Raw genomic sequence first — 14,845 nt, 5'->3', positions numbered from 1 at the left:
CGCACCCCGCGGCGGGGCGCGGGCCGGCGGGGAGCTGTGGCCTCCGCTACCCGCCTCGGTCGGCAACCGTGTTCCCTCCTCTCGCTCCTCGCGTGCTCCTCGCCGGCCCAGCGCCCGTCAGCTTGCGCGTCCGCGCTGGTGGGGAGGAGCGCGCAGCGGGGGCGCGCTGTGGTGACTCCGCCTCCAAGCTCCCCTCCCCTGAGTCCCGGAGCCCGGCTAGCGCGGCTCGGTGTGAGGAGACTGGGGACCCCGCGCCCGCGCGCCCGCCCCAGTGCCCCCGCCCCGGCGTGTGAGGTGCCGCGCCCTCCTGCTGCCCTGCCTGGTGCATGGAGGGGCCTGTTCGGATCGCAGCCGCCAACGCCGCCAGCGCTCTGGGGGATGACCTGGGGGTGGCTTTCGGAGCCGGCTGCCGCGCAAGAGGTCTGGGGGCTTAGCCAGCCCAGCCGAGAGGTGCGGGGGCGGGGGTCCCGTGGCTGGGTCGGAGAATGGGGTGAACTGGGGAGACCGGGCTTGGGGGCCACGCCGCTTGGGAGCGGGATGTCTTGGGGAAAGTCAGGCCAGCGTGCCCTGGAGGGCGTGGGGGTTCTGGACTGCTTATGGGGTTGGACAGGGCAGCTGATGGGTGCCCAGCGGGGAGCTCCGAGGTTCCCCGTCCTCAGACAGTCCGAGCCACATCGTGGGAGGAGGCGGGGTGAGGTGTCAGTGACTTGATGAAATCTGTCTTTGACGATGATCCGCTGGGGCAGGTGGGATGCAGTGTAGCTGCTAGCGAGGGGCGCCAGCGCATTTTCCCAAGGGAGCCGGGTCCATCGTCTCTCTCCATCCCTGCAGAGTGCCGGCGAGAGACAGTGATTTATGTGTAGGGAGAAGCAAGAGAAATTTCCTGCACAATGTATCTTTCTCTGCCTTCACAGACTCAGTGACTTCCCAGCCCCAGGGAGTGTATTTTTCCTTCTTCTCTGTAAAGCATTCTGTGGATTGCATTATCATTTGCTAAATACATTACAGCTCGCTATTTATTTCAGTCTGCAGCTTCCAGACCTTTGTTGCTTTTTCTCCACATCTAGGAATTCCAGTAATAAATCACCAAGGGGGATAGATAGACTCTTTTGCCCTTCCCTTCATTGTTCTCCCTAACCCCACCAAATCAGGTGGAAGACTGTCCGAAAGGAGCCGCAGAATGCGCCTGCCTTCCCTGGTGGGGACGACAGAGGGTGGCAGGTGCTTTAAGGGCTGGCTGCTCTTCAGTTGGGATCTAGAGTTTAGGGAGCCTCATTAACAGAATGTCAGCCTTTGTGTCCTAAATCAGACACCTTGAAAAACAGGAGGTTGAACTAAAAGGCAATATGAGATTTATTCTCAGGCCATTGCCAGGAAAGATGAAAGAGGACAAGTTAGTTAATTCTGATTCCATGCCTCACTGATACCATAACTCTCAGATTCCCAACTGACATTTGGCATACCTAATGGACAGTGTCTGCAAGAAGAAGGTGGAGTGGGGACTGGAAAACATAATATTTTTTTCCTCCCTTAGTGTAATTCTAGTCATTCTATTACATTTTATAGCTCTTTTTCTTCTAGTAGTCTATTTTTAGCTGAAAGTGGGTGGGGGCAGTTTAGCTTTTAGGATAAAATGAAAGAAAACCTTCAGAAAATTTCTGAAAATTTTAAATTAGTACTCAATTAGAAAGAATTCTTAGGAACCTAGAGAGGCACCAAATACTGTAGTCTCTGTTATGCACATGTTGAAATAAACTGCCACATACTTTAAGTTATATGAGAAGGATGGAGAAAACCTGTTTCATTTTGTAAAGACATGCTCTGGATAAGTGTTCTGCAGTGTGTGGAGCAGAAACATTTATATTTCTATAAAACACACATACACAAATGTATATTGTTTAACTTTCATGGAAAAACTCGGATATAGTATTTGGGAAATCTGTCTTTGTTTGAATAGTTTAGTCAACCAAGAAAATCACTACTAGAGGTAGTGTGCTATTGTTTGTATAGTAACTCACTTGGGATGCCTTGATTGATTGCTACGGCTCTCATCAACCTACTCTTCTGTGCAAAGTACTTAAACAGCTTTGACTCTCAAACAGAAAGTAGAAAGAACCCTTAGGACTTGGAGCATTATGATCTAGCTTGTGTGGGTTACCCTCAAATTACGTCTTCTACTTTGCCTTCTTTGCAGGTGGTTTGACTTTAGGACAGGCCTGCCCCCAACTCCCTCATGAAGGTATATATGGACTTTGGCGTTTTGTAGGAATAGAAACTCTATTATAGGACTTTGCTCTAAAGAGGTCAGGTAAAATTTAATAAGTAGCTCATGTTTTCCTCTTATTTTTCTGCTTTGCTTGGATATTTTCATGGCTTTCTAGACTACTTCATATATGGTTTTGTCAAAATGTAAATTGAGATGAAATTTTTCTTCTCTAGAGATGTTTTTTTTGTGAACATAAAGACTGAAATTTGATGATTGCTTCTAAATAAAATGCTGGGGAAATGATTTCAGCAATTAAACTATCTTAGTAAAATCATGAAGGGAATAGAGAATAAAAAATAATGAATGTGAAAATTTGTTGTTTGAAGGCATAATTACGTTAGCTAACCCTCTATGATAGCATTGATACTATGCAGAAGTATGGATAAGACAACACATTAGAAGTGTAGGTGAATTGTCTACCAAGTATGCTTTCTTTAGACAAATGATCTTACTTCTTAATACAAACTAATTAGGTGAGAAATAGAATTTGGAGACTGCTTGATAAATGAATTACTTTGAAGGACTTGCTTTACAGTGTTTTATGGATTGGTGCTTTTTTCAGGAAATCTTATGAACTGGATTGAATTAGAAAATGTTTTATAGTTTTTACTTAAGATTTTTTATTGTATGTAAACATTCTCTGTGATAAGTTTTTGTTGTGTATTTGGCTCAAGTTCACTGATTCAAGAGTATGATGGGTGAGGAAGGCTTACCTGATTGTTCCCTGTTAAAATCAAGAGATGGTATATGAAATATACTTAATGTCACTTTAAAAATATTATATTACAATGAAATGAAAAACTGGTTTGTTGGTTTTTCTTTCTTTCTTTTTTTTTAATCCCTCAAGTTTTTTCTCATTGTTTGTGCTCCTTCCCTCCATTGTCAGGCTTAAAACATACAGTATCATTGTCATCTGTCCCCTGAATAATGGTCCTGAGGTGATATTATTAATGTGGCTTTTTAAAATCAAACTAATTATACTTGCCTAAAAGAGCCACATGTGTGTGATTCTAGCTGCCTGGTGCCTTTTGAGAGCCCTGGAGACAAGCTAGTGAATAGAGCTGAAAATTCATTCTGTATTTGATTAAATGGAACAGACTCGCTGCTCCTTACCCCAGCAGGGGCTATGAGATCTCTTGATCCCCGAAGCGGCTCCAAGACCCTGGGAATTCCATTAGCGAGCACCTGAGGAATTTCTGCCCTGCAGTGCCTTTTTTGAATGTGTGTATGTGTGTGTGTAGAGAGGGAGTAGAGCTGAGTGGCGATGGGGGGGTGGGTGGGTGGGATTGGGGGGCGGAGAGAAGGCTGCATTGGAAGGCTCCATAAGTTAGCAGATCTGAAATCAAGGCATGACTTAATAGCTTATCTTGTAAGGGAAAAGCCCAACCCCAAGGCATATTGCTACTGGGAACTTTATTCCAAGCAGGACTGTGGTAATGTTTTGAGCACTGAAGTGACTCCCCAGTGTAAGTACAGGAAGGCACTTTCCCTCTGCAGCACAAGCATATACACGTTGTAGACTTGGTAAGTTTTCTTTGAATGATCTTTTGATAAATATGTAAAATTGTGTTATAGTTTGTTCTGATGTCTTGTGTAATAACTCTTCAAGAGCAAAGTCAGACTTTCGAAGAGATGAAGTGCTTGTTTGAATAGGCATCTTTTGGTTTATACTTTTGTTTTGATATGATCTTATTGTTTTTGTTATATTGTTGCTAGATAATTGAAATTAGAGTGCATCTCTGTTGCTTTTGAAGAATTCTGTAGGATTTCTAGTATTTTTGAAGCGTTTCTCTGCAGTCTTGCTAACCTGTTCCCCCCAGTATGTAAAAATATATCTACCAAAAACATTCTTAAAATCTTTGGAACAAAACAAAAAATCTTTGGAACAAAATTTTCAAGAAATATTAATGTGTCTTCCTTTCCCTTCCCCTGTTCCCCTTCCATAAATAATTTTTGGAAGCAAATATTTTTTCAGAGTATTAGTCCCGTTTATGTCTTGTATACTTTAAAGGGAGTACCAGTTCTGATTTGTGGGTGGCATAGTTAATTGATTTTCTTCTTCTGAGAATGTGAATTCCAGTGCTAATAGTTTTCAACTAATCCAGAGTTCAGTAGCCTGTTTGATGGTTAATTTGATATATTTTGTTACTGACTGGAATCGTGTTGTATGGAGTGCACAATTCTTTTCATGCTATTCGCATATAGTCCTATGCCTAATTCTCCTCACAAAACAGTGTGTTTAGAAAATAAAGAAGCTTTTTTGAGAATATGTTTAATTTTTTTTCCACCTTAATCCTGGGCATGCCTCCTACTAGTAGGGCCAAATTGAAAGGAGTCTTGGATGAATTGGAGTAAACACTAAGTGCCTGTCCTGGTTCATAGTTTAGTTGCTTTGCTAAGTGATAAATATTGATGGCCAGAGATGATTAAAAAAAACTACCCTATAGAACATTTGTTTCTGCTGTGTATCAGTTGGAATCTGAGTAGGAACTTCAGTTCTTGGGAGCTAGTGATGTATTCTATTATTGAACTTTTTAGGTTACATATTCATATTCTGTTCATGTTTTCTTGCTTAGAACTGTGTGGTTGATTTTATTTTTGTATTAACCTAATAAACAGAATTTAAAAGTTGACATAAAGCTTGTTTTTTTAGCTATTTTTGTTACAGAGTGGCTTACCTCTTCTTATTTATGTGAACTTGGGCAATGATCTTGACCTGGCCTTGGAATCTTAAAGTGTAAAACGGGGATAAAATCAGTAGTCTCTCTTAGTTACCACTGTGGTGGGGATTAAATGAGATAATGAAAGTAAAGCGTTTGTCAGATAGTAAAACCTCTATAAATGTTAGCTGCTGTTGTTTTTATTAACTCCTCCTGTGCCTATTCATGTGTTACTTTGATCCAGAAGTGATTTCTTTGAAGTACTAAATAATGAGGAATTCTTGGAAGTTAATAAGAGTGCAGCACAAATAACTGCTGGAGTTTTAGTATGTCAGTTTTCTTAAATTTCCAGTTAAAACTTAGCACTTGGAAACAAGTTGATTTTTTTTTTTTCCTGTTTGAGGTAAAATATTGTTGTATACACAAGTGTATAGCTAATACACACAGAGGGAACAGCCAAATGAATTGTTACATTTACACACACCTGTGATTTTGATTTGATCAAAATCAAAATGATTTTGATTTGATCAAGATAGTATTTGTCATATCAGGAGGCTCCCAGGTCCCCTTCCTCAGCCTTCCCTCCCCTTGCAGTAACAGTTATTCTGACTGGTCTCCTCATAGATTCGTTTGGCATGGTCTTGAGTTAGATGAAAATGGACTCCTGCAGTGGGGGTGCTTCTTAGCCTGCTCTCCTGTACAACTCGTTATGTCTGCAAGATTTATCTGTGTTATTTTGTATAGTACTGATTCATATTTTTTATGTTGTTGTAGAGGTCTTTTTTTTTGTTTTGAAGTTCATAGTAGTTAATTTTATGAGAGGGGGGAAATACCATTTCTTCTCAAATAGTTAGAAAATCAGATTCCAGTGGCTATCTTAGAAAAATCACAATGACCTCTTTTTTTTATACATAACACTGAATGAAGGTAATAGGTTTGCCTTAAATCAATTGCTCTGACAATTTTGCTGTTGTTGTTTTTAGGAGAGAAAAGAGGGAGCCTTAAAATAGGGGAAAAGGATGAGTATGAAATGCCATAATCAATACATAGAATTGGGCAAAAGTAATTATCAGGCCAACATTAGTGTAAATGTTCTTTGATTTCAAAATAAAACAACATACTTAAAAAAAAAAGTTTGCCAAAAATGGAAGAAAATGGAGCTAGGATGTTATACTGCAGGAAGATTTTGAAGAATAGGACCACACACTTAATATCAGGGAGAAGAATTGGCTACTAACCTTATTAACAGTTGCTGTCACACTATGTCTCGCACATGTAGAATTTGTTTGTGCTGTTGGAATTCCCTCAAATACTAAATAAAATTTATTTAGTATTTAGCAAGCAGTGAGACAAGAATACAAAATGATATGGATGATTCAGAATTTTTTTTTCTTCACACCCAGCCAGGTGCAGGGATGGGTTTCCTTGGACTCAGAGGGACGCATGTGTCCTTTTCTCCTTGAATCAGATCACCAATAGCCAGAAGGTCATTGAGGGTGGAGAGAGCCGAAACAGTGATTTCGAATATTTTGTTCTGTGGGGTACTCATAGATGCAGGTTATGCTGCAAAAGAAAGAAGTACTGTTTAGCAAATAGAGTTGTCTCATGAGAGGACATAGTGTTTTGAAGGGAGGGCACAAGCTCTTTTTTCTTGGACGTGTTCTAGTGGTATTTGGGAGAGGTGGCATGCAAAGAATCTCTTTTGTAGGTGAGAGACTGAAACAAATAATCTTTTTTTTTTTTTTTTTTTTTTTTTTTTTTTTAGTTTTAGGTGGACACAATATCTTTATTTTATTTTATGTGGTGCTGAGGATCAACTGAGCCACAGACCCAGCCCCTGGACCAAATGATCTTTCAGGGACTTTATAAAAGTACTAAGGTTCCATGAAATAGGCTCTTATGGTGTGGCTAGAGTAGATTCCCACCACCTATGTGGAGGGAAAAATGTGTTCAAGTTCCAAACATCCATTGATAAATACATTTTTCCAAATCAATCCCAGTTTAAAGTTGAAGACTGCCTCTTCTTGCTGATTCTTTTTACTTTAAGTTTAATCCTTGGTTTGTTACTAACACTTAAATGTCAGATAGTCTGTCTTTGTTTCCTAAAGAGAAAATAGGGACTTTTCTAATATACTAAGTATATCAATATGGGAAATGATAACATTTTACAAGTGTAGTATTTGCTGCCTTTTTGATTAGGTATACCTCTGAGAACTTGCCCAGATGTGTCCAGTTATTTGTCCCAGTTATTTATTCAGACGTAAAATTTGTCCCTGTGACAGATGTAAAATTTACCTAAAGTCCTTCTTGTCTCTTCTTCATTCCAATTTTTCTAAACTTTAATTTCAAGAGAGAGAAGTAACTTATATGGGAGACGAAGGTGAACATCAGTGATTTACCCAAGCAGCCAAACTACTCATGATCTTTTGGGGATCCATGTATATTTAATCTGTGTACATATCTATAAATAGATCTATAAATAGAGTATTTTATGTTAATAATAGGCATTTAGAATGTTGAAGGTCAATAGAATCATGAATCATAAAAATTTCTTTTCTATTTTATAAAGCAGGACATTTATTGTTTTATATTTATGTATGCACAGAAATACCCTCCCTACCCTCCCTGCCCTCCCTATAATTTATAAGCAGGTCTTTATTATCTTTTCTCTGTTTCCATTACTGTATCTCTTCACTCTCCTTTTCAAAAATTGGTAGACGGACAAGAGAAGATTCAGAATGTGAGATGCAAAAAAATGCCATTGTGGCCCTTGCTTACACTGCTACTAACTAATCTCCCTGGTCTTCACTCTTGGTTCTCCCTCCACCAAATTATCCATCTTTCTACAATTTGCTAGGTAATTGTCTTCTGCAAACAAATCTGACCATGTGTGTGCTCTCCTTAAAAGTTCTTCGAAGTCTCTGAATTGCTCACTTCTTAAAGGCCAGACCTTTAAGGTGTACAGGGATAGTTATCTACCTGGTGCTTCTGCTATCCCCAGCTACTTTGCTTTCCTTGGCTGTACCATGCTTTGGTGTTTATCTCTTGCAGGCTGGGAACATGACTCTCATGGCAGTGATATGATGCCATAATTGTGTACATGTTCATCAAACTCTTATTCTTCCAGAACAATGTGTTTGTCCCTCATGATCACCCCACTCACCCTTTCCTTGCACTTTGCCTACCAATGGCCTAATACTCTACTATCCTGAGTGGCATTGGTGTGTATTTGAATTTCTTGGGGGAATGTTAAAGTGCAAATTTTGATTTGGTAGGTCTGGGATGGAGCCCAGATTTCCTCTTTTTGCCAAATTTCCAAATGGTATTGATGAGCTAGCTGGGTGGAGCCCACAGAATAGCAAGATGCTAAGCTGTCATCTCTAGATCCATAATTGATTTCAACACCCAATTTTGCTCTTAAAAATTCAATGAAACCAGTGACTCTCAGTGTCAAGTTTGGGAGTGATACAACAGCTTGAGATAATGAAGTTAAAGAACTCTATAGAAAGCAACAATAAATAGTTAAATGTGAATATACTAGGACATCAATTTTCACTTATTACTGGAATGCTTGCCAAACATGTTGAATATGTTGATGATTTAGTGTACTTATAATGTGTATTTTTGTTCTGTGCAATATTGTTTGTTGCCTAGAGAACGGATTGTCATGTTTTATCTGTTTGCATTTTAAATACTCTCTTACAGGAATCTTCCTGGGTGTATGTAGTACTAAAAAGTACAGCTACTTCTGTCTTTTGCCAGGGAGATTTCGGATGATTACTGATCAGAAAAAAAAGTAGTTAGTATTTTCTATTTTATTATAATTTGGTATCTGTGCAGTGAATAGTTGTACATATTGCATATTTGGAGGTAAAAGTGGCAAAGGGAACAAATGCTTAATGGATAAAATACTACTTTTATCAGGCTATGAAATTATGGTAGTGACATAAGAACTTGGCAACCTTTTATATTCCAATAAAAAGAAAAATAGCGTCAGAAGCTGAGGATAAGACATTTTTCATGCCCATTTATTTTGGCTTCTTTCCTTGGTGTTGGCCTCAGGGCGTGTGTATAACTAAATAACAACAGAGTGAGTAACAGGCAGAAAGAATTAGGGAGTGAACTTCGTTTTAGTCTAAATGGACTTACTGCGTATTACTCACTTCCATTTCAGTAATTCAGACTTCTTCTCATCATGCTGACTTTGAGAGCCGAAGGATGAGAATGAGACTCCTCCCTTATAAAGCCAGAGTAAGCCTTATTACTTGGCTTGGTATTACATAGCTTACAACATACTGAAAACATTTGGCTTATAAAATGATTATGTGAAGGTGAAGATCTGAATGTGGTTATGTGATTTTTAGAAGTCGTCACAGTTTGGTGACAAAACCAGGATTTCAAATTGATGTCCATTAGATCTTTGGGTAAGTAAATCTTGAAAAGATATTTTCATAGTTCTTAATAGAATATGAAACTCCTTAGTTGAATTACATTGAAATCCTCCTTTGGTGTTGTTCCTGTGTGCTTTGCCTCAAGGTGCATCCTAATGTGTGATCACCTTTTTTTTTTTTTAACCCAGAGGTGCTTAACCACTAAGCCACATCTCCTACCCAGCACCACCCCTTGCTCCTCCCCGCCCCCCTTTTTTTTTGAGACAAGGTCTTGCGAAGTTGCTGAGGCTGGCTTCGAATTTGCTATTCCCCTGACTAAGCCTCCTGAGTTGTTGGGATTATTGGCATGTGAACACTATTTTAAAGGTTGTTATTTTATTGTTTCTTCATTAAATCTTGGATGCTTATCCAGAATGAAATGGTGAATTGTGTTCTGCCTTCAGTAGAATTATACTTTGGTTCTGCTGAGTAGGTTTGGATGGGTTCAAGTATTTTTTTAAAATATTTATTTTTTAGTTTTAGGTGGATACAATGTTTTTATTTTATGTGGTGCTGAGGATCGAATCCAGTGCCTGGGCGAGCACTCTGCCACTTGAGCCACAACCCCAGCCTGGGTTCAGGTATTTTTAAAACCCAATTCTGAATACCTCTACTTAACATATTTTCAAATCATATTGTAATCTGATTAAAATTGTTTTGATCTCTAAATCAATATAATTTGATTTCTATTTATTGAAAATTAGGCCTCCTCCTTTTTTAAAAGCCAAGTCCTTTTTGAGTTTACAACAAAAATAAACTGATCAGATTTCTCCCCCAAGTCCCAATTTTAAGCTCTAGTCACCATGTTTTAAATTATTTTGTAGTTTAGATGGATTTCTCTCTTAAAAGAAATTGCAATAGTCATATTTTGACTGTAGACCTATATTAGTCTTTAATATAATTTTCATCTTACATTTGAACTAGTTTTTTTTTTTTTTTTTTTAAATCCCCTGGCTAACTAAGGCCAATTTTGAGTCATTGTAAGACTGGTTGTTAACTATGGTCTCCTATTAGGCTAGCAAACACAATTGTCATGATTTGTTACTTCTTTTGTGTTTAAGGATGCATTTTAAAAGAACTATTGTCATAGTGGTTAGGTCTTAGAATAATTTCACATTAGTTACTATGACAGCAGCCCGCACTGGGGATTTTAATCATACTGTACAGCTTGTGCAGAGATTTGATATCAGTGTTTTGCGGCATAAGATAAATTTTAGCTCAGGGATTTGACTTTGTGCCTATTACTAATGTTAATAGGAATTTTGTAGTTAATTCCCAAAGTGGGTTTCTGAATGTGAACTCTGGGAAGTTCAGGATAATACATATTATGTCACTCCCTTGAAATGATAGTAAAAATTGTTTTAAAGAAACAACCAGTCAATGTGTTACTTCTTAGAGACTTCTCTTTCCAGGTAAGTAGATTATTAGGGAAACGATAAGGAAGTAGTTAGCCTTTTAAAGCAGAAACTATAGCACTTGGTCAGATTCATGTGTCTTAGCTAGCTTTGCATACACACAAGATATTTAATTAACTGGGATTATAAATGTCAGTTGGCCACAGAATCAAATCACTAGGTACTGCATATCAAACATTATAGTCCTTCAACAACCCAGAATGAGAAACAGAATTTTGACTGTTTCACTTTTACAAATACGAATTTTTTTCTCTTCATTTTGAAATTTGAGTTTTCTGGGGAGAAAGATCCTTTGATGATAAGTGGTAAACAGAGTCCCCATTTGCTTGTAAGGTTCCTTCTAATTCACTGAGAAATACTAGTGTCTTTTGTGTCTGAGTCACCTAGAATGAATGTATATTGCATGTGTACTCTGGGAGTTTAACAGTAAATAATTTGGTGACAAAGGAGTGAAGTATGGCTTTTGCAGAGCAAGGCCCTTGTGTGTTGGGTGCCCTGCAGACTTATAATAATGGTGCCTCCAGGGGACTGGGAAAGAAAAGTCCCGACTTTCTCTGAGCACTGCAGGCAGGGGCAGGGTAGGAGAGGTGGAAGGACACCCTATCCTCAGTCCCTCTGTTTAGCAATTACAAACCCTGTGGTTCTTTTAATTCTGACACAGAATTTTCCTTTTCCTTGTGTTTCTGATGATGATCACTTTTTTTTAACTTTTTTTGAGTCCTTTGTACTTTTAAGAGTATTTTGCAGCTTTTTTTCCCTTTCTTCTTGCAAGAAGTATTTGAGACAGTAAAATTTTTGTGAAAATAGAAAACATGAATAAATGAGCATTGGTATCAAAAGTAAGTTTTAAACTAGTTCAAAGTCGGGTGTCCTTTAAAATCTCTCTTGAATAGTTAGAAAAGGGTATTAGTTTCAACTTTAGTCTTTTAAAGCTTATTTTAGGTTATAGTTGCACAATTTATAGTGCTTAGTAATAGGTGAAAATTGTTAAATTCTAAGAATTTTTTCCTATGGTAATTCTAAACTGCAAACTCTACATTTTAGATTCTACTGACCTAATGGGAAATATTGAAGTGCATTTTGCCTAAGATAAACTGATTCCTGAGTATCTTGTATTTTTATACTCTCCTCTAAAGAAGTCACTTCATATTTTCCGCTAGCTACTGGGTTTCTTGCTTTCTATAACCCTTTCTTTAGAATAGTCAGAATACTCACATGCTTAGAAAATTGTTTAACATTATATCCCAGCTGAAGATGAAATTTGAAAACCCTTTCCAATTATATTAAAGAAAGGAATTAGTAAAGGGGACATTTTAGAAATAAAACTTATGTTTGTTTTGGACTGTGAAATGAATATAAGATCTAAAGTTATTTAACTGATTTTAACAGTGGCTTTAGGGTACTCCTGTATCCAAAATGTTACTGAAAATATTGAGTCAAAATTTGGTTTTTCATTTCTTGAATATATTAGGATGAATTCAAGTTTTGCATTTTTTAAGTGACTCAGTATTGCTTTTGCCAATTGGTAGTGATTTCTGTTTTGTTTTCTAGCACTGTGATGTTAAGACATGTGTTAATGCTAAAGCATTTAACCATAGTTCTTTGTATTATTTTGGTATAGATAAAACGATTATTAACTGTTTTATGGAAGAGTTTAAAAATGATTTTGATGATCAGATCCAGAAAGAAGGAAAAGCAGCTCTTCTTAGAGCCAGAGTTTGCCCCTCCTCCCTGGTTGGAGGGAACTGAATTGTAATCTCAGCAGAGTGCAGCTCCCTGTGAGAGGTGTGAGGCTGTTTATTTTCACTCCAGAGATGTGTATACTACAGAAGGAAAACTCTGGCCTGGCTTAACCTAAGCAAGTCATTACTTATCTACGATCTGGCAAGCAATTTGATTAAGGTTGACAGAGCTCATATAATATCAGGACCAGACCCTGTTAGTGATTGATGAGGCATGTCTGTAAGGGCTTCCCCCCCCTCCTCCAATTTGAAAAGAGAAAAACTGAACAAGAATGAATATTTGTTCACCTACCTCATTGCCAAGTATAAACCAAACTTAACGTAGTTTTATCTATAGCAAGTAATGTGCTTTAATTTATAGGCTGTTTCTTAGGTTATAATTCAAAGGCTTAAAAATAATATTATATTTATGTCTGTTGGTTAACTTGGCTTTTACACATTTTCTTCTTTTTTTTTTGGTGCTGACAGTTGAATTCATAGCATCACTGATGCTAGCTAGGCAATTGCTCTACCACTAAGCCACACCCTTACCCCTTACCTTGACTTTTAACTGATCAAATAGTTGAAATCTTAACAATATAATGGAATTATTAACCTATAAGAGATTTTCCCTCTTCATTTTCTAATGAAATTGAATTATTTGGGAGTCTTAACTTTAACTTAAGGCATTTTCAACCCCTTGCTTTCTCACTATAAGAAAGTAACTTGAACCATTATAATAGCATATCTGGGTCATTAAGTGCTGCTGCTGACCTCTTTGCTAGACTATTTGCTCCTTATCTCATTCTCATTACTAACAGATTGACATAGTGAGTGACTGGAATGTGCCAAAACTTTAAATCACTGGTCTCCCTATAGTGTTGAGTCCAACCAAAGACCATTTCTTCTTCTTATTTGTATGCTTCTTAGTAGAAATGGGTACAGGCTTGGAAGACATCCCTACCCTTATTTATTTATTTATTTATTTATTTATTTATTTATTTATGGCATCAGGGATTTAACCCAGGGGCTTTCAACTATTGAGCCACAACCCCAGTCCTTTTTTTTTTAATATTTATTTTTTAGGTGTAGATGAACACAACACAATGCCTTTATTTTTATGTGATGCTGAGGATTGAACCTGGGACCCACCCGCCTGTGCTAGACGAGCCCTCCCCCAGCCCTTTTTATCTTTTATTTTGAGACAGGTTCTTGCTGAGTTGCTTAGGGCCTTGCTAAGTTTCTGAGGCTGGCTTTGAATTTGTGATTATGGGCATACACCACCAGGCCTGGCTACCACCCTTACTTTGGGTAAATTTAGCATGGGGGATTTCTAGATTAATGCAATGCTTGAATTGAAACATGAATTAGTTTTATATAAATAAAGCTTTTATTTAAAAAGACATAATGCCTTGGCCTAGTGATTGGCACTTGTCACTATAATCCAGTTGTTGATGTTGTTGTGTTTGAGGACGGTGGTTATTGACAAAGTGTTATTACTGTAGTACAGTTTAATCAAAGAGTGTCAGAACAAAATAAAATAGTATGGGATAAAATTTGGGTTGCTTTTAATGTGGGAATAGACTAGAATTGGTTATATTTTTGTTCTTGGGTTTGTTAAAACTTGGCTTCTGATGTACTATCTAATGGTTAAATTTTGGTTAAACTTCTGGACCCCCAGACAACTGAACACTATCTTGATTTTCTTGCTCCAAATTTTCAGTTTTGTTACCCTTTCTTCCCCTTTTTCACATCCTCAAACACAACATAAATATACTTCAACAATAGTAAAAACATAAAATTAGAAGAGAGAGATGTCATGTCTATCTTTAGAACATGACATGTTCTTAAAAGCAAGGGATACTTTTTGTTGAATTATTTTGCAAACTTTTCTATTAATGCAGTTTCCCTACTTATCTGCCAGGGATGCTTTCTAAGACTCTCAATGGATGACTGAAACTGGATAATACTGAATCCCTACATGTGTTGTATCAGAGTTATATATAATGCACATATATACCTATGATGCAGTTTGACTTATAAATTAGGCACTACAAGAGATTAACAAGAATAATTATTGCATAGAAAAAAATTTGACAATATACAATAAAAGTTATGAGAATGATCTTAGCTCTCAGTATGTCTTATTGTACTATACCCATGCATGACTTTTTTTCTTTCCTTATTAGGTTGATAACTTTTACTTTTTCATTAAGGGAAGCAGTTTGATTGGAAACAGATATGTTTGTGTATTTGAAGAGTCAGCATCACTACTCTTATGTTTTGGGGCCATTATTAAATGAAATAAGGGCTACTTTAACACAAGCATTTTGTGCTCCCATAGTTTATTTGA

General features: G+C 37.7%; 1 protein-coding gene across 13 annotated transcripts in view; it reads left to right on the top strand.

Annotated features, from left to right (window-relative positions):
- Cdon (cell adhesion associated, oncogene regulated) overlaps positions 1 to 14,845 on the top strand; it is a 178,411-nt gene that overhangs the window by 82,544 nt on the left and 81,022 nt on the right. The window contains exon 1 of one of the 13 annotated variants that reach the window (XM_013360951.4): positions 7 to 420. The exons of 10 other annotated variants lie outside the window; for them this stretch is intronic. The gene's annotated coding sequence lies outside the window, so the exon portion shown is untranslated. Of the gene's footprint in view, positions 1 to 6; positions 451 to 3,679; positions 3,791 to 14,845 lie in introns of those variants that run through there. 2 more of the 13 variants (XM_021730141.3, XM_078047293.1) reach the window with 2 other exon arrangements.

This window comes from Ictidomys tridecemlineatus, chromosome 4, assembly GCF_052094955.1.
Source record: "Ictidomys tridecemlineatus isolate mIctTri1 chromosome 4, mIctTri1.hap1, whole genome shotgun sequence".
Classification (NCBI taxonomy): Eukaryota; Metazoa; Chordata; class Mammalia; order Rodentia; family Sciuridae; genus Ictidomys; species Ictidomys tridecemlineatus.
The sequence above is the reverse complement of the archived record's forward strand: the minus strand, read 5'-3'. Positions and strand labels throughout refer to the sequence as shown.